General features: G+C 36.7%; 1 protein-coding gene across 21 annotated transcripts in view; it reads right to left on the bottom strand.

The window, feature by feature from the left end:
• CACNA2D1 (calcium voltage-gated channel auxiliary subunit alpha2delta 1) overlaps positions 1–21,620 on the bottom strand; it is a 484,869-nt gene that overhangs the window by 437,541 nt on the left and 25,708 nt on the right. For 2 of the 21 annotated variants that reach the window (XM_021102229.1, XM_021102231.1), the window contains exon 1: positions 13,610–14,228. The gene's annotated coding sequence lies outside the window, so the exon portion shown is untranslated. 21 annotated transcript variants of the gene reach the window in all.

Raw genomic sequence — 21,620 nt, 5'->3', positions numbered from 1 at the left:
GTATACCTAGAAAAGAAGTGTTATTTTTCACAATGTAATAACTCCATTTACTAAGGGTAATTCCATCTAAGGTTCAAGCTATACTGAGAGTCACTTTTTTTTCCCCACGAAGAATCAAAAGAACCTTTGGATTCTTTCCTTCTTCCAAGGTAAATAGTGTAGAAAATCGGCGGGCGGGAGGGGAGGGAGTCAAAAACTCTGCCAAAAAGCTGTACTTCTAAGCAAGACAACGGGCCCATTAACAAATGTCTCCATCAATATCGGACCATCTGTTGTTTGCACTGTACTTGTCAATATTGAGCATCACTCACAGTTCACATGACCATATAAAATCTCAGAAAGCAGAGTACCAAGGTGAAAAAAAAAGCTAATTCAAAGATAGAATCTGACAACATACTCACCACACAAGTATATAATTAAATGGAAACAAATGATGTCCTCTGCACACTTTATGTGTCAGGGAAAAATTCCTCATAATTTCTAGCAGCAGATTGAGCAGGACTGGCAAATTACACAGTGTAATCTCCACTTCTGCTACTGACTCACCTGACATTCTGCCCACTCATTTCATTCTGAAGCCTCAGATTATCCAAACTAATCTGCTTAAATTCAAAATACAGTGAAATTTAATTATCCATGTCATAAACGGATACTGATATTATGGCAGACCAAGGTAGAAGAGAACACAAAAATATTATATATCTTCACACAATAGATTTTTTTCTTAAATTTTGTTTTCTTTCCTTGCACAGATTCAAATCCAACAGAAGGGAGGAATCGTTTGAAAAAGTAAAGTTTACAGTCCCCTATGGTGGGATTTAAAGGAAGCTGGAAAGATTAACTTCCTTCCCACCTGTAATTAGTGATTCCTTGTTTTACATAAACTTTTCTCCCTTTCCTAAAATGTTCTTTTATTTTAAAATACACCTAAAAATAAAATAAAATAAAATACCTCTATGAGGGGTGACATATTAAAGCACTATCAGCTGAGAATGAACGAATATATCATGATTGAGAAAATGGATAAAGCAACATATATGAACACTAAGCACCTCAGGGAAAAGAGAGAAGAAAATTACTGAGTTGTGTCCCATGTCAATGAAAAAATTCTAATTGTAAATGTTTCCCATTGGATTTAAACCTTCAAGAGCCTGCAATATGTCATTAAAAACACAAAGATAAAAAAATAAGTTTATTATCCTTCACTTTGAAACATAATGCTCCCCAAGTAATATTCTAAAGTGATATCAACTTGATTGTATTATCAACAATTTCCATGAATTCTATAACTATGAAGTTATAAGTAATCATTTTTCCAGTACAGTGCTGAAAGATTCAAATATAATAAAATGACAGACTACAAAAAAAAAAAAAAAAGAGAGAGCAATAAAATTCGAATTACCTTGAAACAGCATCTGCATGGAAAGTTTTTACCCATCTATGGACATGTTTTATATTCATAATAGTAATGGAAAATTAAGGTCATCTTAAGATAGGGAAATACTGAATTCTTATAGAAAGAACAATGCTATGTATGTTCTTGAATGTAAAATATATATAATCCATCCTGAAGGCTATACAGATGTTCTCAAGTTATATGATGGCTCAAATAATAGTACTGTATTTACATTAACAAAAATACAGACAAGCAAAAAGAGGAGCTAATAAAACATACATTTAAATTAGGAATGGAATTAAAAATAAAATGTGAACATGAGTATTTTATTCCAATGTAATAAGCAAACCAAAAAAGATATACTCTTCTGTCCATTCTTAAATTATCTTAACATAATGAAAACATAATGAAAAAAATTTCCAACACATAAAATCCAGTTATAAGAATATCTGCTAGTGACTGACCTATCTTGAGCATAGCTATCAATGTTGAACTGTATTTATATTAAAGCTTTTACTTGTGTCTGACATAAAGATTAATAAACTAATTGTAAAGATATTTATTTCTGATATTTTAAAATATAAAAATCATCAAATAAACAGAAAATAACTAGATATTTGACTTATTGATATATGTACTATATATGGATATATGATTTATATACAATATCTTATTTATAGATAGATATCTTATACACCCCCTAATGCAATACCAATGGAAAAATGGTAAATACAAGAGTTTACTGAAATGAGAGCTGGAAAGCAACAGAAACTTAAGAGTGAGAAGTAAAAAAGAAAACTGCTAAAAGTCAATGGTCAAATATAAACACCTACCAAGCCTTGGTACATGCCAAGTATACAATGCAAGGAACAGCAGTAAAAAGGATTCAATTATTACTTTCAGATAACAAAGAAGTAAAAAAGAAAACTGCTAAAAGTCAATGGTCAAATATAAACACCTACCAAGCCTTGGTACATGCCAAGTATACAATGCAAGGAACAGCAGTAAAAAGGATTCAATTATTACTTTCAGATAACAAAGAAGAAAAAACTAATTAAGTAAATTAAGTACGTCAATAAAGGCAAGTACATGTGTGCCATGACCCAGAGTTTGATTAATTCTACAGTGAAATGGAAGGTGAGAGGAATCAAAGTGGGCTCTAGAAGGACACACTTCTGGATACATCTAACTGAATTTAAGTTATTTTATCATTAATACCTTCACTCCTCTTTATAAATCTTCAAGAGCTTTATGACAGAGTGAAAGAGAAAGAAAAAGAAAGGAAAAAGAGAAGGAGGGAAGAAAGGAGGGAAGGAGGATGAAGAAAATTAGAAGAAAAGAAGGAAGAGAAAAAAGAAAGCAAAGACTAAATTTTCCATACTGTAATCTATAATGATAGATAAGAACGAGGATGACTGACAACTTCTCAAAAATCAGTATCACCTGCCAGCTAGTTTGCCACATAGACCCCTTTAGAGAGCAGTGTATCCTGAATATAGAACATAGAATAAGGGACCACTCCCAAAAAACCACCATGCATAAAGTAATAATAAGGAGTATTTTTAGTGGCTTGCTTGGCTTTGTTTGTTGGGTTTTGCTTTGTGTTTGTTTTCCTAGAATTCTTTCTATTTAAGTTCTCAAAATAATGATAAACATTTCAGGTTATCACTAATATTTAGTATATTATAGAAATTCCTAAGCCCTTACAATACTGTACTAGACCTGTGATCTTCCAAAACAGTTTTACATTTGGGAGAGAAAAATTATATACTAGTCATTACATTCAATTAGCTAGGGCTACTGCATATAAAAGCATGAAGAGAAAGATAAATAATAGGGAAGAGAAAAACAGCAGTGACACCAGCGGTGTAAGTTACTCAAATACGTAATAAACTGAACCATCAGAAGTAAAAAAAACTCATGAGCTAATTATCTGTGAAAGCAGACAAAAAGTGCTAAGTAGAAGAGAAGAAGCAAAGAGGTTCAAGGCTACTTCAAACCTTTATTAGTCAGGGCATATGCAAAGGGTAATGACCCTTCTCCCTGTGTTTGACTAAATTGAACTAGCATCACATACTACTAATAAACTTCACCAGGAGCTCTCGTGATTTAACAAAGCTTTGTGTTTTAAATAGCTATGCAGAAATCCAACTGTTCTTACAAGAGAGTAAAAATTTAGAAAAAGTAATGTTCTTAACAACCAAACAACTTTAGGTTTACATTTTGCTTTTATAAACCGGCAGTTGAGGACTGGTGAAAACACGTATTACAGTTTTAATTCACGATCTATTTGTAAATGGATAAAAACTAAGAAGCTCCATCTCCCCTCCAACCTTCTTTCCATTTTATACCCTCCATCTCAGAAAAGACAAAAAACGGCTCAAAATGAGACACTTAGGAGTGATCATTACAATTCACATCCACCTTCTCTAAATTAAATGCACCTAAACCATCACAGAGAATCTTCTGCCCTTAAGTCGCCAATCACATTCTTCCAGTTGTCCAGGTTTATAGCTCATGAACTCATTGATTTATTCAGCCAACTTTTTTTTTGCTACCTAAGATATGGGGACCATTTTAGAAATAAAAGATAAATAAAACATCCATCCATTCATTTGACCTCTCTTGGGGACTGGGAATATAGCAGTGAATAAAAAGGCAATATTTTCTATCGTAGTGGAACATACACTTTAGTGGGAAGATAGAAAATATGAGAAACAGTAAATTACAACATTTAGAATAAAATAATCATACATGTAAGAGCTGGAGAAAAATAAAGTTGGGAAGTGGAACATGAAGTGTCAGGGTAAAGTTTAGAAATGTGTGCAGGGTTTAGTTTCTGTGTTTTCAAAGAACTCAATAAAGGAGAAAACTTATTTTTTTAACTTTCTGAAAAGTTTATATATATTTATATATATTTATTATACATATAATGATTTTTTGTTTCATTATAGCTGGTTTACAGTGTTCTGTCAATTTTCCACTGTACAGCATGATGACCCAGTTACACATACATGTATACATTCTTTTTGCTCACATTATCATGCTCCATCATAAGTGACTAGACATAGTTCCCAGTGCTACACAGCAGGATCTCATTGCTAATCCATTCCAAAGGCAATAGTCTGCATCTAATAACCCCAAGCACCTCATCCATCCCACTCCCTGGCCCTTCCCCCTTGGCAACCACAAGTCTATTCTCCAAGTCCATGATTTTATTTTCTACGGAAAGTTCATTTGTGCAATACAATGTGATAAATGCTATCAAAGTTATAAACAAAAATGCAGATTTTAAAACAGAGGGTGGAGGTCAGAAGGAATCACCTAAGGAAAGAATTAGATGGACCATGACAGACAAGATGAAATTCACAAGGGGCAGGGCAGAGGAGGAAAAAGGAATAGCATATGCAAAGTCACAGAGGCAGTCCCTAGGCAATAATTACTATTTGTCATTATATAAGAGCAATTACCACTTAATCCAGAGCCTACTACATTCCAGACACTAATACATTATCTGTATTAAATCTCACAATATATTTAAGGCTTTATTAATATTATCCCCATGTTTTAAATGATGAAGCAAGGCCAAAGTGAGAATTCTTCTCTTAAAAAACAGGTGAGGCCAAAGAGTCTGATGTTTATCCAGTCAGCAATTCAACCCACTGATTATTTTTTTATAAAGAGGAAAGATCAGAAGTTTGTCTGTTTGCTTTTTAAGATATCAGGCTACAATGCTGAGGACAGATTTTTGTAGGTAATGGACAGAATGTTGACAGATTATTATTTTTAATAACAAAATGTTGTATTTCAGCTAAGAGGTGGAAAAGGCTTGATCTAAACCACTATCAGTGGGGGCAAAAAACAGAGGAAGGAAAATTTGTGTTAGCCAAATGATTCTGGGTGAGAGTGGAAAAACGTAACAAAAGGGAGGTACTCAGGTGATTCTAAATGTCCCAACTTACAACACTTAGAAGGTGACACCATTAGCCAAGATAAAAAGAAGAGAAATTTGAGATAAGAAACGGTGGGATATGAAGTGCTCCAATTTTGAAGATGCTGAATTTATCTTTGTGATGCTGAAGTCAAGCTATCCAGAACATAACCAGACTGACAGGAGGAAGTCCTCAAGTTAACGTATTTGAGAATCATCAACAAATGTATTTTTGCATTAGTTAGAGGGTTTCTGATAGCAAGAGACAGAAAACGTAAACTGCTGACATAATTAATGGAAATATTTTTGGCTTACTTGTTAAAATCTCTAAAGGAAATTGAGACTTAAAGCTCACTCTCTCTGTAATTGTTCCTATACTGCCTTCTTCCTTTTACCATGTCATCATGGTTTCACTTAGGGTAGCAAAATCATGTAGCAATCTCTAACTAACCTATATCCCACAAAACCTAGAAGAGAAATAGTTTCATCCTTACTTACTGAAAAATAGTCTTACACATTATCCTAAACCAACCTGGGTGACATTCCCACCATCTTGAGGGATAAGACTGCACTAACTAGCATGGGGTCAGGATGCAGCATAGTGGGGGAAACTGGAATGATTGCTGGACAAGCAATCCCAGTGTTCTGCTCGAGTGCCTTCCAAAGCTGACAGTAGTTATTATGATCTATTCTCCCCAAAGAAAATATTTTTTAAAAATCCTATCAAAGAAAAAAAATATTGATCTATGATTTATCGACTTCTTCAAGACTGAGTAAGTTTCCAACATCACCCCAATCCAACCATACTCATTTGCCAGATGTAGTGCCAATGGAAATATTCAAGCTATACAAGAAAATTTATAAATGCGATAAATACCGAGTAATTTTTGCAGGTATGAAGGGATAAAATTGAGTGCAGTTAACTGATAATTTACTTTCTTCCCCCTTTCTCTGTCCTCTACCCGCAACCCCTCCACTAAGTCAGTGGCCAAAAGAGGACACCAAAGTACACAGATGAGAGAGTCCAATTCTTAGATGAGAGTTCAAAATAAGTTCTTAAAACTCTGGCCAAAAGACAGACATGGAAGTGGCTGATAAAAGGCCAGTGACCTGAAGGAACCTCAGGGCTGCAATGAGGAGGACACAGAGGGCCATGGGCAGGAACATGCCTATCTAAGGATCTGCAGAAGGGACAAAGGCCAAAACAGACTTGCTTCACTTCAGGCCCTCCTCAGATCATAAACTGCCACCCCTGGTTTCGAATGGGTTAGTGAACAATCCTCCAGCTAATTGACGGTTGTAAATAACTAGCTTAAGTTTTCTATCACCATTCTTAAGGCTCAAATTCAAAATAACATTCAATGATAGGGGAATATATTTAGTTCTATTTCCTGTATACTTGCTTTTACAGGCATCACAGAACAGTCGCTTAAAGTCCAACTTTAATTCTACCTTTGGCACCATGAGATAACTTTTAAAATCGACTCATTATTTCACACCTTCAGTCAGGACTACTAATTTTACATTCAGAAGAGAAAACCATGAGACTGTGTACCCTACGTCTCACGGAGTCCTCTCCCCACCCCCACTCCCATTCCACCCCCACCTGCCTGGTGTCAACAGAAAAGCTATTTGCTAGATCAGTGAAATCCAGAGAGAGCAATGATTTGCCAAATATGGTTCATCAGAGCACTGAGAATTTAGGATTAGGTTTCAGCATTTGTTGCTGTCACTCAAACACTACATCTATATTGGGGTAGTGAGCAGAGATTTAAATAGAGGAATCCAAAGCATCCAAGATACTTTCCTTTTCTGACTTAGCTGATTTTGAGAATGACTCTCATTGAGCTACAGTGTTACAAAACTAGTTAAATAAAATTCTATTGGGATTATAATAATTTTGTTGGTAAAAGGGGAGGCTTAGCAAAAACTATGAATTTTGTCTTTACCATTTTTATAATTATCTGACTGGTCATTTCATGTCAACGTTCTTGAAAGATTCTGAACATAAATTATGGTCAATGTTGCAATACAAGTGCTCTCAAAAGTGAATGTGTATGTCTAAGATAATAGTAACTTGAAAATAACAGACCGCTGATACATGCTTTGAAATGTATTTATTAAGTACACTAAAATTTAGCAGAATTGTCTAAAAAAAGACAAAATTAATGAATCAATTTGAAATTAGTTTTAAATCAATATATAAAGATGTGCAAATAATCTAAATTTATATGAACAGAATCATATCTCTAAAACTGGGGAAATTATTTTAAGTAAAGGCAATGCAATATTCCTGCCCCAAAATAGTCCCCTCCCAAAAAAACAAAACCTGGATGAAACCATAGGAGCTGATCAGTAGGAAAATAAAGGATACAGTCTAGGAATTCATACTGTGGCTGAATGGTCAATAGCAATGTTGTCTGTGGAATTCAGAAAGGAATTGCAAGGAACATGGCTAAGCATATGTTATATTGTGCAAATTATCAGTGTGTACAATTGCAACCATTTTTTCAAGTGTGGGGATTATAGTTGGAATGGTGTTTGTTGGAAGACACTCCCTAGCCTACCATCAAAGAGCATCACATCCTCAATTCTTTCCTCCCTCAAGCTCTAGTTTGGATTCTCGTGCAAGACATAAAAGGGAAAGGAAGCTGATAATGAGGGAGGCTACGCATGTGTGGGGGCAGGAGGTTTATGGGAAATCTCTGTACCACCTTTCTCTCAATTTTGCCGTGAACATAAAACTACTCTAAAAAATAAAGTATTTTTAAAAAATACTCATTTGGGGGGAAATCTGGCTCAGAAATCATAGCTTTAGTGATCATTGCACTGCTTTCTTTTCTGTAAATCCTTATCTGTTTTAATCTTAGCAGCTATTTTTTCTCACTTGTTATTTTTAGACTACTTTCTTTTCAACATTATCCTGCTAATAGGTTAAAAAAAAACTATTTCAGTAATTATAATGAATTAACTGTTATGTTTAAGGCATTTCAAATGACAGGTATAAGAATGAATGTCAACAACCAAATATTCTAGTTACCACCCCTCTAAATGTATTCCAAAGAGCCCAATAAGGTATAGGTTAATGATATCCGCCCAACTGAAGAATGTGACTGGCATTAGAAAACTCCAGCACTCTTAATTTAATAGCTGCCTGGCAGTTGTCTTCAACTTTCTGTACAAGCATTTTCTGAGGGACCTGCCTACCATCCTAAGCAGTGTTAGCACAAGAAGCACACACACTTGGTGTGTGAGCTTGCTTTGCAAGAGCTATGATAGACTTGAAGTTCAAAGGGGCTATGGGAAATAAATTTGACATCCTTATTCATGTAACTTTACCTGGGTGAGGGTTTTTCATCTCATTAGACTAGTAAAATAAGCAGGCACAAAATGTTTCATTTTTCTATACCTCCAAAAAATAAACATTTCCTGTATCCGCCAAATAATGGGAGACTACTGCTGTTTAAATACATTTATTAACTAAGTTTTTTTGCTTCCCTGCACATTGGCCACAAAAAAGAAAAAAAAAATACTAAGAACAAAGCCTGCTAGAATTTTTGTATGAGAATTCCTTTTAACAAAAAAGGAACTGCACACATCTAGATAAATCTATTAATAACAACAGTACTGACACTGAAAAACAGCAACAATTTTATGAATATGATCGTTTTTATCTCTAAGCTCTAGGTAATATGTGGTGGCCATAGGGTTTCTTTTACCTGTATTTTTAATTTTATTAATTTTTAATTTGCATAATTTTTTTTTTTGTCTTTTTGCTATTTCTTGGGCTGCTCCCACAGCATATGGAGGTTCCCAGGCTAGGGGTCTAATCGGAGCTGTAGCCGCCAGCCTACGCCAGAGCCACAGCAACATGGGATCCAAGCCGCGTCTGCAACCTACACCACAGCTCACGGCAACGCTGGATCCTTAACCCACTAAGCAAGGGTAGGGATCGAACCCACAACCTCATGGTTCCTAGTCAGATTCTTTAACCACTGCGCCACGACGGGAACTCCAAATTTGCATAATTTTTTAATGCTAATTGTTATTTCCCCAATGCAATTTTTTTTCTACTGTACAGCAAGCATGGTGACCCAGTTACACATACATGTATACATTCTTTTTGCTCACATTAACATGGTCCATCGTAAGTGACTAGACATAGTTCCCAGTGCTACACAGCAGGATCTCATTGCTAATCTATTCCAAAGGCAATAGTTGGCATCTATTAGCCCCAAACTCCCAATCCAACCCACTCCCTCCCCCTCCCCCTTTGGCAACCACAAGTCTATTCTCCAAATCCATTATTTTCTTCTCTGTGGAAAGGTTCATTTGTGCCATATATTAGATTCCAGATATAAGTGATATCATATGGTATTTGTCTTTCTCCTTCTGACTTACTTCACTCAGTTTGAGAGTCTCTAGTTGCATCCATGTTGCTGCAAATGGCATTATTTTGTTCTTTTTATGGCTGAGTAGTATTCCATTGTGTGTATATATGTACTACATCTTCCTAATCCAATCATCTGTCCAGACAAACTTTCCTTAAAAAAGACACATGCACCCGCATGTTCACTGCAGCACTATTCACAAGGGCCCACTGGGTTTTGAGGAGCTCCTCTTCTCCTCATTCAAAAAACACAGTCTGGGTCACAGAGCTTGTAGTAAGAAAGATCAGGAAAAGGCTTTAATGCTTGATGAGGTCAGTTTTACCCTGTGCTCTGGATATAGTATTGACATTTAATGAAAGAGAGGGTCAGCCAGCAAGAAAGATAGTTCAAAAAACATATGATATCACTTATATGTGAAATCTTTTAAAAATGGATACAAACGAACTTATTTGCGGGACTGACACAGATTCACAGACTTTGAAAAACTTCAGGTTACCAAACAGGCCAGGTTGGGGACAGGGGAGGGATGGACTGGGGGTTTGGGATTGGCATACACACCTGAGATATATGGAATGATTGTCCAACAGGGACCTACTATATGGCACAGACAACTCTACCCAAAATTCTGTGATAATCTCTGTGGGCAAAGAATATAAAAGAGAATAGTTGTACGTACACATATAACTGACTCATTTTGTTGTACAGCAGAAATTACCACAACCTTGTAAATCAACTCTACTTCAATAGAACTTTAAAAAAATAGTTCAGAAAATATATTGGTCAAACTTAGTGGACCATTAGATCTTTGCCACAAGACAACTATTATACAGTTTAATGCATACTTTGTATTTCTCTAGCTTTATAAAATCCTTATCACGGCCTCTCAAGAAGTGAATTCTCTTTATGCTATAATGAAATAAGCAGGCAGTGGTATCTTTCATCATCCTGTATATCAAATATCTCATGAACGAATGTTATATAACGTAAGATGAATTGATTTTCACACTGAAAGTAAAAAGTTAATAACATCTGGAATACTATGGTACCAGAGCACTCTACATTATTAATTCATGGTGACAGAAATATTCTGAAGAAGTCTGAAACAAAACATCAAGGTTCAAAGAACACAGACAAAAAGCAGATGGCAGAGAAACATTTTAAATGCTCATTCCTTCTTTACGTTGGCAGGTTTACTGTGAGTAGGTGGGAAATTTTAAAATGTCACCCAGACCAATACTTCTGATGCTGATGCTGTCTTTCTCTGACTGTTCCTGCTTTTCTCATGCATATAATAATGTAACTAAATTCTGCCCACTCTTCCTATAATTTCTTCTTTCTATCCTCCCATTTCTTCAACCCCTTGAGTGACAATATCTGGACCACCACAAATGCCTTGATGATCTTTGTATAGCCTCTTTCCCTTGGAACCCATCATTGTTGCAACTGGGCACACAGAAACAATTATCGATTTTACTTGTTCAATAAGATATGTAAAGGGCAGATGTGTCTTATTTCTCTTTAGGTGTGTACCATAATATATTACACAAAGAGAATTCTAGATTAAAAGCTCTCATTAATACAACTCCACTTTCAGGGACTAAATACTGTGTTGAACACAGTATGTATTTAATAAATAATTTTTGAATGAATAAACATTTTATTGAACTAATATAACCAATAGACGCTTACCATATTAGCCTTCTCAACATCTGAAATATATTTCAACTAATATAACCAATAGACGCTTACCATATTAGCCTTCTCAACATCTGAAATATATTTCCTCTTTAAAAATCTCAATGGGTCCATACTTCCATCAGGATGAAATCCATTCAAGGCATTCTACAACTCAGCCTCTCCCTGTACCTTCCTTTTGTCTCTCTCTTCTCGTTATTCCTTTGTATAAGACAACACCACAGCGGAAAGGGGACTGCTTTTGCCATCAGAATGGCTACAGGCCTCTATTTAAACCTTGATGATTTACTAATGTATAATATTATGAACCTTGAATCTCACATTTTACTAAATAACTAATTAATACCTGGCATAAGTTGTAAACATAGACAATAAAAATGCACTTGGCGGGGGTCAGGCACACAGAAGAAGAAATGTATGAACTGTGTTAGCATTGCATTGCTTTCCTTTGTCAATCAGACTGTTACTCTTAAACTTTGTTTAGTATGTTTCTCCTGCTGACCTGAAACAGTGAAATTCAACCTACTATACTTGCACCTAAATTCTGTTCATTCTGTAAAGCCAGCACAAAAGCTATTCTGTCTTAGATAAATATATTCAAGAACCAAGTGGTTGTAAACACAAGATAATTAGCTAATTAAAAGCGGTCCCAAGACAATGTGATTCAATGAGAAAAAAAAATATCTCAGGGGAAGACAAGATAGGTCTAGTTAGGAGTTCCCTTTGTGGCGCAGTGGTTAACGAATCCAACTAGGAACCATGAGGTTGCAGGTTCGGTCCCTGCCCTTGTTCAATGGGTTAACGACCCGGCATTGCCGTGAGCTGCTTGCGGTGTAGGTTGCAGACGCAGCTCGGATCCCACGTTGCTGTGGCTATGGCATAGGCCGGTCGCTACAGCTCCGATTCGACCCCTAACCTGGGAACCTCCATATGCCGCAGGAGTGGCCCAAGAAATAGCAAAAAGACAGAAAAAAAAAGATAGGTCTAGTTAGTAAGCTGTTCTCAGCACTTGTAAGTTCCCAAGAAGTTCACTCTCAGGACTGTAACTGAGACTTGAAAAGAAAAGCTGTGATGGGGGAATTGCAAACCAACAATTTGGTAAACTTCATGAGCATCACACCTTCTATGGACTCTCCATGACATGAGCCCAGAGTTGTTACTCTTTCTACATTCACTGCAATACTACTGTACACAGCTGTGAAGCACACCTACCTATGGAATGTTACTTACTAAGTTAAATCTATTAATTCCCCAGAACAAAAATTTCTTCAGAATAAAAGGTCAGATCCCTTAGTCTTTTCATCAGTGTCTTCTACACAGTAGGTATTCAACAAATATTTGAATAACCACCATGTACAGATGATCAAGTACTGAAAGCTTTGTGACTTTTTTTCTTTATGGCCACACCCGCAGCATATGGAAGTTCTAGGCCAGGGATTAATTCCAAACCACAGCTGCTACCTACACCACAACTACAGCAACACCGGATCCTTTAACCCACTGCACCAGACCAGGAATCAAACTCAAGCCTCTGCAGCACTCAAGCCGCTGAAGTTCAATTCTTAACCCACTGCACCACAGAGTTAATGCCCCTTGTGTTTTTTTTTTTTTTAATTAATGCTAGTACATTTTAAAGTGTTAATTTCTACAAATCATGTAAGCCAAACATAAGTGGTTGTATATAATTCCGAATGTACCTCATACAGCTCGCCAGTTTTTATGTTATTTCTTCTAATAGTTTTTAACATAGGAAATTGACATATGAAGTGAAGTGTGGTACAAAATGATGTAGATACTGGCAAAAGCAGAACTAACTGCTGTTGAGTTCTCTAAATTAGTGGTTCCCAACCCTGGCTACACAATAAAATCACCCAGGGAGATTTTTTAAAAAACACCAATGACAAGCCAATTATTGTAGTCTCTAGGGTAGGATCTAAGCACCGATAATTTCTGAAAACTTCCCAGGTGATTTAAATGCGCTTCAAACCACTAACAGCTCCTGAAAAAGTCATTGCTGAAGATCTCTTCTGCTCTCACTACTGTTTCCTGGGATTTAAATACTTAAGTATTTGAAACTAAAATTCTTTATTAAATATTTTTCCATCACTCCTGTACCACTATCTCTCTAATACCCTTTCATTCTGATTATCTTAGCCTTAAGAAAAAAGTAATACATGTTAACGGTAGAAAAATTACCTCTCTTATGAGCTCAACAAGTGAAGAACCAAGCTACATCAGGGTGGCTGAGGAAAGGGACTGGCTCAGGAAGTCCCTCACACCTGTCAAAGGCGGCAAAGACTGCAAGAGAGAGTCCAACGGAGCATGCGCAGAATGGCAAACAAGGCTCCAACTGCTGTTGGTAGAGCTCTAAAAATAAAACTACAAAAGCACCGGGAAGGCAGAATGAATTCTTAACACTTGTTCTCTCCTATTTCAGTCTCTTACGAAGCAGGTGACCTCAGAAGCAAGCAATGAGTCTTTTAACTATCTATATCCCTCACTCTCAGAAATGATCCTCAGTTATGCTGTCATGATTGAATTCATTCCAACTGTTTCAAATTCATAATCATAAAGACAATCTTTTTTAATCTTTCAAGACTGCTCTCTCATAGGATTACACTCTAAAATAAGCTTCTTTGATATTCATTTGCCTATTTCACTTTGAAGATTTCTTTCACATGTATTATTCTGGGGGAAGATGTTTATTCCATTAATATTTTAAGTATTCTTTTTGGGACTCGTGTCTAAGAAGCAAGAGTTAAAAGTCATTAATATACCCAGAGACACAGCCATGTAAATGTCAATTTAAAATCACTGTTCTAGGAGTTCCCGTCGTGGCACAGTGGTTAATGAATCTGACTAGGAACCATGATGTTGAGGGTTCGATTCCTGACCTTGCTCTGTGGGTTAACGATCTGGCATTGCCGTGAACTGTGGTGTAGGTCACAGACGCGGCTCGCGTCCCGCGTTGCTGTGGCTGGCGTAGGCCGGTGGCTACAGCTCCGATTCGACCCCTAGCCTGGGAACCTCCATATGCTGCAGGAGCAGCCCAAGTAATGGCAAAAAAAAGAAAAAAAAAAAGAAAAAAAATCACTGTTCTAGAGAAATAAAAGCTATGGACTTCCTAGTAACATATGTAATGACCCAGATAAGGTCATCCTGAGTTTAAATGCTATTTTAAATGCTTGGTCCAGGGCAGTTCTGTATGAGAAGGTAATATAAGTTGAGGCTGAGAGTAAGTTTGGAATCGGACAGATTAGCGTCATATACCTCACCCACTGTTACTACCTATGTGGTCTGGAACAGGTTCTTCAACCAGTCAAGACCTCATTTTCTTCTTCCTCATTTTTAAAAGAGGAATGTAGTGGAGTTCCCTAGTAGCCTAGGGCTTAAGGATCTGGTGTAGACACTGCTGTGGCGCAGGTATGATCTCTGGCCCAGGAAATTATGGCCAAAAAAGTAGGGGGAAGGAGACAAAGAAACGAAATATAATCATAAAATAAACCAAAATAAAACAGGAATATAATGTTTATCCCTGTTTCATATGGTTAAAGTCAGAATTAAATAAGACAAAAGAAGTAGAACACTAGCATACTGCCTGGCCTCTAGCAACCAATAAATACTACTGATTATGATTACTGCTAACAAAACATTATTATTCAATGAGCAGATGATGATCAAACCACCAAAAAGCAGTATTATTTAAAATGAAGTTAACATTTTTAAATAGGCACATACTATTTTACTTCTAAGAATCCAAAATCTCAAAGCCTTTTTTCTAGACAGCCTTGCTGATTCCTGTTTTTATGGCATATAGAGCACAACAAAGGCAAAAAATATAGCGGGAAATTTTTTTTCCAAGTAGTAAACTTTACTGGAGGAACTTCTGCACTTGGGCACATTTCTCACAATAGTCATGTACTAGAGGTGTATACATGTGATAAAAAGTTGAAATGATTTCATGGAAATGGAAAATGCCTCAAGATTCAAAGAAATGGAAAGATATTCTACGCTCCAGGGTTGGAAGAATATCCAAAATATGGCCATACTACCCAAAGAAATCTACAGATTTAATGCAATCCCTGTCAAATTACCCACATTTTTCACAGAACTAGAACAAACAATCCAAAAATTTATATGGAACCACAAAAAAACCAGAATCGCCAAAGCAATCCTGAGGAACAAAAACCAAGCAGGAGGCATAACTCTCCCAGACTTCAGGCAATATTATAAAGCTACAGTCATCAAGGCAGCGTGGTACCAAAACAGACATACGGACCAATGGAACAGAATAGAGAATCCAGAAATAAACCCAGACACCTACATCAATTAACCTTCAACAAAGGAGGCAAGAATCTAAAATGGTAAAAACAGTCTTTTCAGCAATGGATGCTGGGAAATCTGGACAGTCACATGTAAATCAATGAAACTAGAACACACCCTCACACCATGCACAAAAATAAACTCGAAAATGGCTTAAAGACTTAAACATAAGACAAGACACCATCAAACTCCTGGAAAAGAATAAACGCAAAACATTCTCTGGTATCAACCATACAAATATTTTCTTAGGTCAGTCTCCCAAAGCAACAGAAATAAAAGCAAAAATAAACCAACAGGACCTAATCAAACTGACAAGCTTTTGCACAGCAAAGGAAACCATTAAAAAAAAAAAGACAATCTACAGAATAGGAGAAAATAGTTTCAAACGATGCAACTGACAAGGGCTTAATCTCTAAAATATACAATTTATACAACTCAACAGCAAAAAGGCCCAATGGAAAAATGAGTAAAAGACTTGAATAGACATTTCTTCAAGGAGGATATACAGATGGCCAACAGGCACATGAAAAAATGCTCATCATCACTAATTATTAGAGAAATACAAATCAAAACTACTATGAGGTACCACCTCACACCAGTCAGAATGGCTATCATTAAGAAGTCAACAAATAACAAATGCCAGAAAGAATGTGCAGAAAAGGGTACCCTCCTACACTGTTGGTGGGAATGTCAATCAGTACAACTACTATGGAAAATGGTATGGAGGTACTAAATACAGAACCACCATATGACCCAGCAATCCCACTCTTGGGCATACATCCAGACAAAATTTTCCTTGAAAAAGATACATGCACCCATATGTCATTGCAGCACTACTCACAATAGCCAAGACATGGAAACAACCTAAATGTCCATCCACAGATGAGTGGATTAAGATGATGTCATACACACACACACACACACACACACACACACACTGGAATACTACTCAGCCATAAAAAAGAACAAAATAATACCATTTGCAACAACAGGGATGCAACTAGAGACTAAGTGAAGTAAGTCAGAAGGAGAAAGCCAAGTACCAATGATATCACATATCTGGAATCTAATACATGGCACAAATGAACCTTTCCACAGAAAAGAAACTCATTGACTTGGAGAACAGACTTGTGGTTGCCAAGGGGGAGAGGGAGGGAGTGGAGTGGATTGGGAGCTTGGGGTTAACAGATGCAAACTATTGCATCTGGAACGGATAAGCAGTGAGATCCTGCTGTACAGCTCAGGGAACCATATTTAGTCATTTGTGACGTAACATGATGGAGGATAATGTAATAAAAAGAATGTACATGTGTATGACTGGGTCACTTTGCTATACAGAAATTGGCAGAACACTATAAACCGACTATAATGGAAAAAATAAAAATCATAAAAATAAAGTGCCTCGAGATCTTAAACTCCTTACCTCAAGCCAAAAGTAAAACTACACACACTCCATTATTTGTATTTGCATATCCCTCAAAAATGTTGATTCACTATTAATCATTATTACTGTATCTAAATCTCAAACAATGTCACTGAATTCTCACTCACCAAGGTGTCAATGAACACATGAGAAGTCATTTTAAGTAGTAAACTCTGACCCTAAGTCTGGTCTCATCTCACAGACCTTGTGCCAGGCTCTTGATGAGATTTCCCAGAGACTGTTCAGGGCTTCGATACATGCTTATATTTGTGTTTGAAGCTATCTGTGCCTGTAACTGTTTAAACCATCTCTTCAGGTTTAGTTCTCAATGAAGAGAAAAACCCGTTTTTAATCCAGTTAAGTACTAGCTGTATTTTCGAATATAGCCTATGTTGCTTCTCACCTTACTCTTTAGAACAGAAATCATTGATTCTTGGTATAAATGAAAACAAACAAACAAACAAAACATTCAGAAGCCTATGTTAAAAAGAATACTTGAAATTGAGAAGGTCCATTTACAGTAAACATGTATCTCCCTTGAGGTTATTAAGACTGTGTTAAAGTCAGCATTAACTGAAACATTTCCCAAGTTGGTTCAGATGTAAAATAAGAGACAAACAGCCTTAAAATGCCTATAAACTACTTAAATTGTAGCAGTCCACTAAAAGTACTGAGTTTTCCAAATTATTTTAACTACAATCATTGTATCCAAAAAAGAACTATTACTATTTGAATTAGCTAGCATATCGATGTGTACCTGTTATACAAACTAAACAGATTTACACAGGCTACATTAGTATTTCTTGGATAACTTTTCTGACAGTTCTTAATTGGCTATTTTTCAATCACTTTTTTTTTTTTTGACAGAGCAACCACTTTTATATCTGTGCAAAAAGGAACACTGTACTGACTTACAAATTTTCCCTCCATAATATCTTAACATTTGCCCAAAGGAAAATGGGTCATCAGCAAGTTCATTTCTATTTATGCCCTGATTTCTCAAAGAAGTGATGTGTCTGCATTTTCAGGCCTGGGTCAGGACTGTCTCTTCAGATGACTTCCCATCTTTGTCTGCCTGTACGTGTCTCATCCTTATGACCAACATCCCCCTGAGGAGCTCCAAGACAATGGCTGATGCTGGGTTCGGCTCTAAAGCTCCATTATTCCTTAGAACTAATGACACTTATTCTATTAAATGCACACTTTATGGAAAAACTCAAGTGCTTTTTTTTTTTTATTCTTGATTACAATCAAAACACTTAACTCAAAATAATCTTGAAAAAATTAATGCAAATAAAGTCTTAAGATTGTAGCTACAAATGCTTAATAAGTGTTACATATTATTATAACTACCCTATGAATTAGCTAAGATGTAATTTTTGTCCTATGGACCTTGTTCCTTCAGCAACTAAGATATTTTCTAGCCCATGTTAGCAATGCCTAATTATTTATTAAGCTAATTAATTTGCATGTATATTAAATAAACATACATGTATTTACCTCTATATTTTATGGATACACACATGACATATGAGATACCCTGTATGTGTGTGCATCTAGTTATATTTATCATTTACAGCTACATATACATTGAATTATTTTACTAATGAGGATATATTACCATGAATAACATTTATAATTAACTTTAATCCATTGGCCAGAATTTCTTTTTTAGTATAAACAGAAAACAGTTTTATTGTTAAATTAGCAAAACCAGAATTAACAAAACTCATCAAAGGCAATCTGCTAAGAAATTCATACCCTCTTACATAGACAAGCATATACAACCCATTACATACACATATTCCCAGACAACCACATCTTGCCAGAATGCTAACCAATGAAACAGCAGAATAATAAACCAGAGCGTAAAAGTAAAAAAAATAAATAAATCAAGATATAACTAACACAGTTACAACTTTTAAATCATAGCACATAAACGTTGGTGTCAAAACAAGATGGCATCTACGCTGGATTTCAAACGTAAGACGAGGAATTCCCATCATGGTGCAGCGAAAGCGAAACTGACTAGGAACCATGAGGTTGCGGGTTCGATCCCTGGCCTCGCTCAGTGGATTAAGGATCCGGCATTGCTGTGAGCTGTGGTGCAGGTCACAGAAGTGGCTCAGATCAGGTGTTGCTGTGGCTGAGGTGTAGGCCAGCAGCTGTAGCTCTGATTAGACCCTAGCCTGGGAACCTCCATATGCTGTGGGTGCGGCCCTAAAAAGACAAAATAATAATAAGATGAGCATTACAAAAGCAAGGTACTGAAATAGAGCCCCACTACCGGCCTTAATGGTGGGTTTACTATTATACATTGCCCTGGGCTTAGTGAGGGCAAGAATTAGTCTAATAACACATGTCAATACTGTGCTCTAGAGTTTTCAAAGTGTTCACATACACATCGCCACATTCGAATGTCCCAGCAATACAATGAGCTCGGTAAGACAGAGCATTTGAATGCATTTCACTGATGAGGAAATGGTGCCAAGTATTGTTCCCATGGGTCCATGGCTAACACAAAAGCCAAAGTCACAGCTGACCCTACACACATGGTACAGGTCATGCTTATTGGAAGCATCAAACCAACCAAGGGAAACAAATAAATGGTGGAAAGACCTACTATACATAACTCCAAACAATGAAATATTGAGTATTATTTTATGGGAGGCAAGAGTAGCAATGGGTATTAAAAGCACCTATCAAGCATCTACTCAGGGAGGCCAGTGTGCAAAGAGCATCAAGTCTTGAAAGAGAAAACACACAGTATAGATTCAGCCTCCAAGTGATTCTGATCTATTCTAGGGAGGTGTCTATATCCAGAATGTTTACTATAAAAGTGTTTTCTTCAAGAATGTGAACACAGTACCCACACTGATAGTTCAGTGAACCTGACCTCTCCAAGACTCATGTTCTGGGAGGGTATATATTTGTGAAACTGTGTGTTTAATGCCCTAGCTATAGCTATCCACTTATATTATAATCACGTCATTAGCATTCTCAAAATGTTCACAGTAACAAATTCATACTCTTCGAACTTAAAATGTCCCCAAGTTGAAGGTACTATTATTAGATTATCTTATTTTATAAGGAGAAATAAAGCTTTCCAATTTGGCCTTTTTTTTTTTAGTTTGTTTGTTAAATCTTTCAAAGCCTAAGGGTTCTTTATTTCCTAGGAAGTCTGTCTGGCAAGAATCATCCTATTCATCCATCACGTATTTTTCCAAACATGGTGCAGGCCTATTGGTGGTGTGCCAGAGAGGCGTACAGGACATAATAATATCACATAAATGTCTCTCTTTGTAAGAGAAGGCTAGAAAAATGTCCTAGATGTGAAGTCTAGGAGCTGCATGAAACTACCTAGAATATTTGCCTCTGAGTCATAAAAGACAAACTACTTTGCCTAAATCTTTATTCTAGTCAAGTAGGCTATGCATGAGTCTTACCCACTGCAAAGGTTGTGAAAGAATATGCAACTGCAGCAACCTTTGGATATTTTTCTATAGCTTAAATGCACTGCAATTTATCTTTGGAGAAATCAGGCTTCATAGCTCAATCTACATTTTTTTAAGAGAAAAAATATGCAGAAACCAAGACAGTAGAGCTAGTGTGTGGGTAGGGTTAGTACATGTACAGATACCTGGTAAAAGATCATAGGGAATATAAATATATGAGGCATTCATAGCTAAATGTTCTATAGGAATTATTATTATTTTTTTTTTTTTTTGTATTTTTTGTTGTTGTTGTTGTTGTTGTTGTTGCTATTTCTTGGGCCGCTCCCGCGGCATATGGAGGTTCCCGGGCTAGGGGTTGAATCGGAGCTGTAGCCACTGGCCTACGCCAGAGCCACAGCAACGCGGGATCCGAGCCGCGTCTGCAACCTACACCAATGCCAGATCGTTAACCCACTGAGCAAGGGCAGGGACCGAACCCGCAACCTCATGGTTCCTAGTCGGATTCGTTAACCACTGCGCCACGACGGGAACTCCCTATAGGAATTATTTTTAATGATGTCATTTAAAGTGAAACCACTGTACTAATTATATTATCTGATGACAATATGATCCACCAGATCTTGAATGACTGTGGTATCATGACCATGCCATCAAAGCAGCTCAGACATGGGGTCTATTCCAGTGTGCTGGGGCTGCCACAACCAAGTACCACAAAAGGCATGGCTGAGAGCCACATAAATATATCATCTCATAGTTCTGAGGTTAGAAGTCCAAGAACTACATGGCAGCAGGGCCATGCTTTCTCTGGAGACATTAGAGAAGATCTCTTCCAGACCTCTCTCCTAGTTTCTGGTAAGATCATTGGCTTATGGCAGCATAACTCCCATCTTCACATAGCAGTGTCCCTGTGTATGGGTCAGGATCCAAATTTCTTTTTATACGGACAATTGCCATATTGAATTACAGCCCACCCAACTCCAGTATGACCTAACTCAAATTAATTACA

Source organism: Sus scrofa, chromosome 9, assembly GCF_000003025.6.
Source record: "Sus scrofa isolate TJ Tabasco breed Duroc chromosome 9, Sscrofa11.1, whole genome shotgun sequence".
Lineage (NCBI taxonomy): Eukaryota > Metazoa > Chordata > Mammalia > Artiodactyla > Suidae > Sus > Sus scrofa.
Note: the sequence above shows the minus strand (reverse complement) of the source record. Positions and strands in the feature narration are given on the sequence as shown.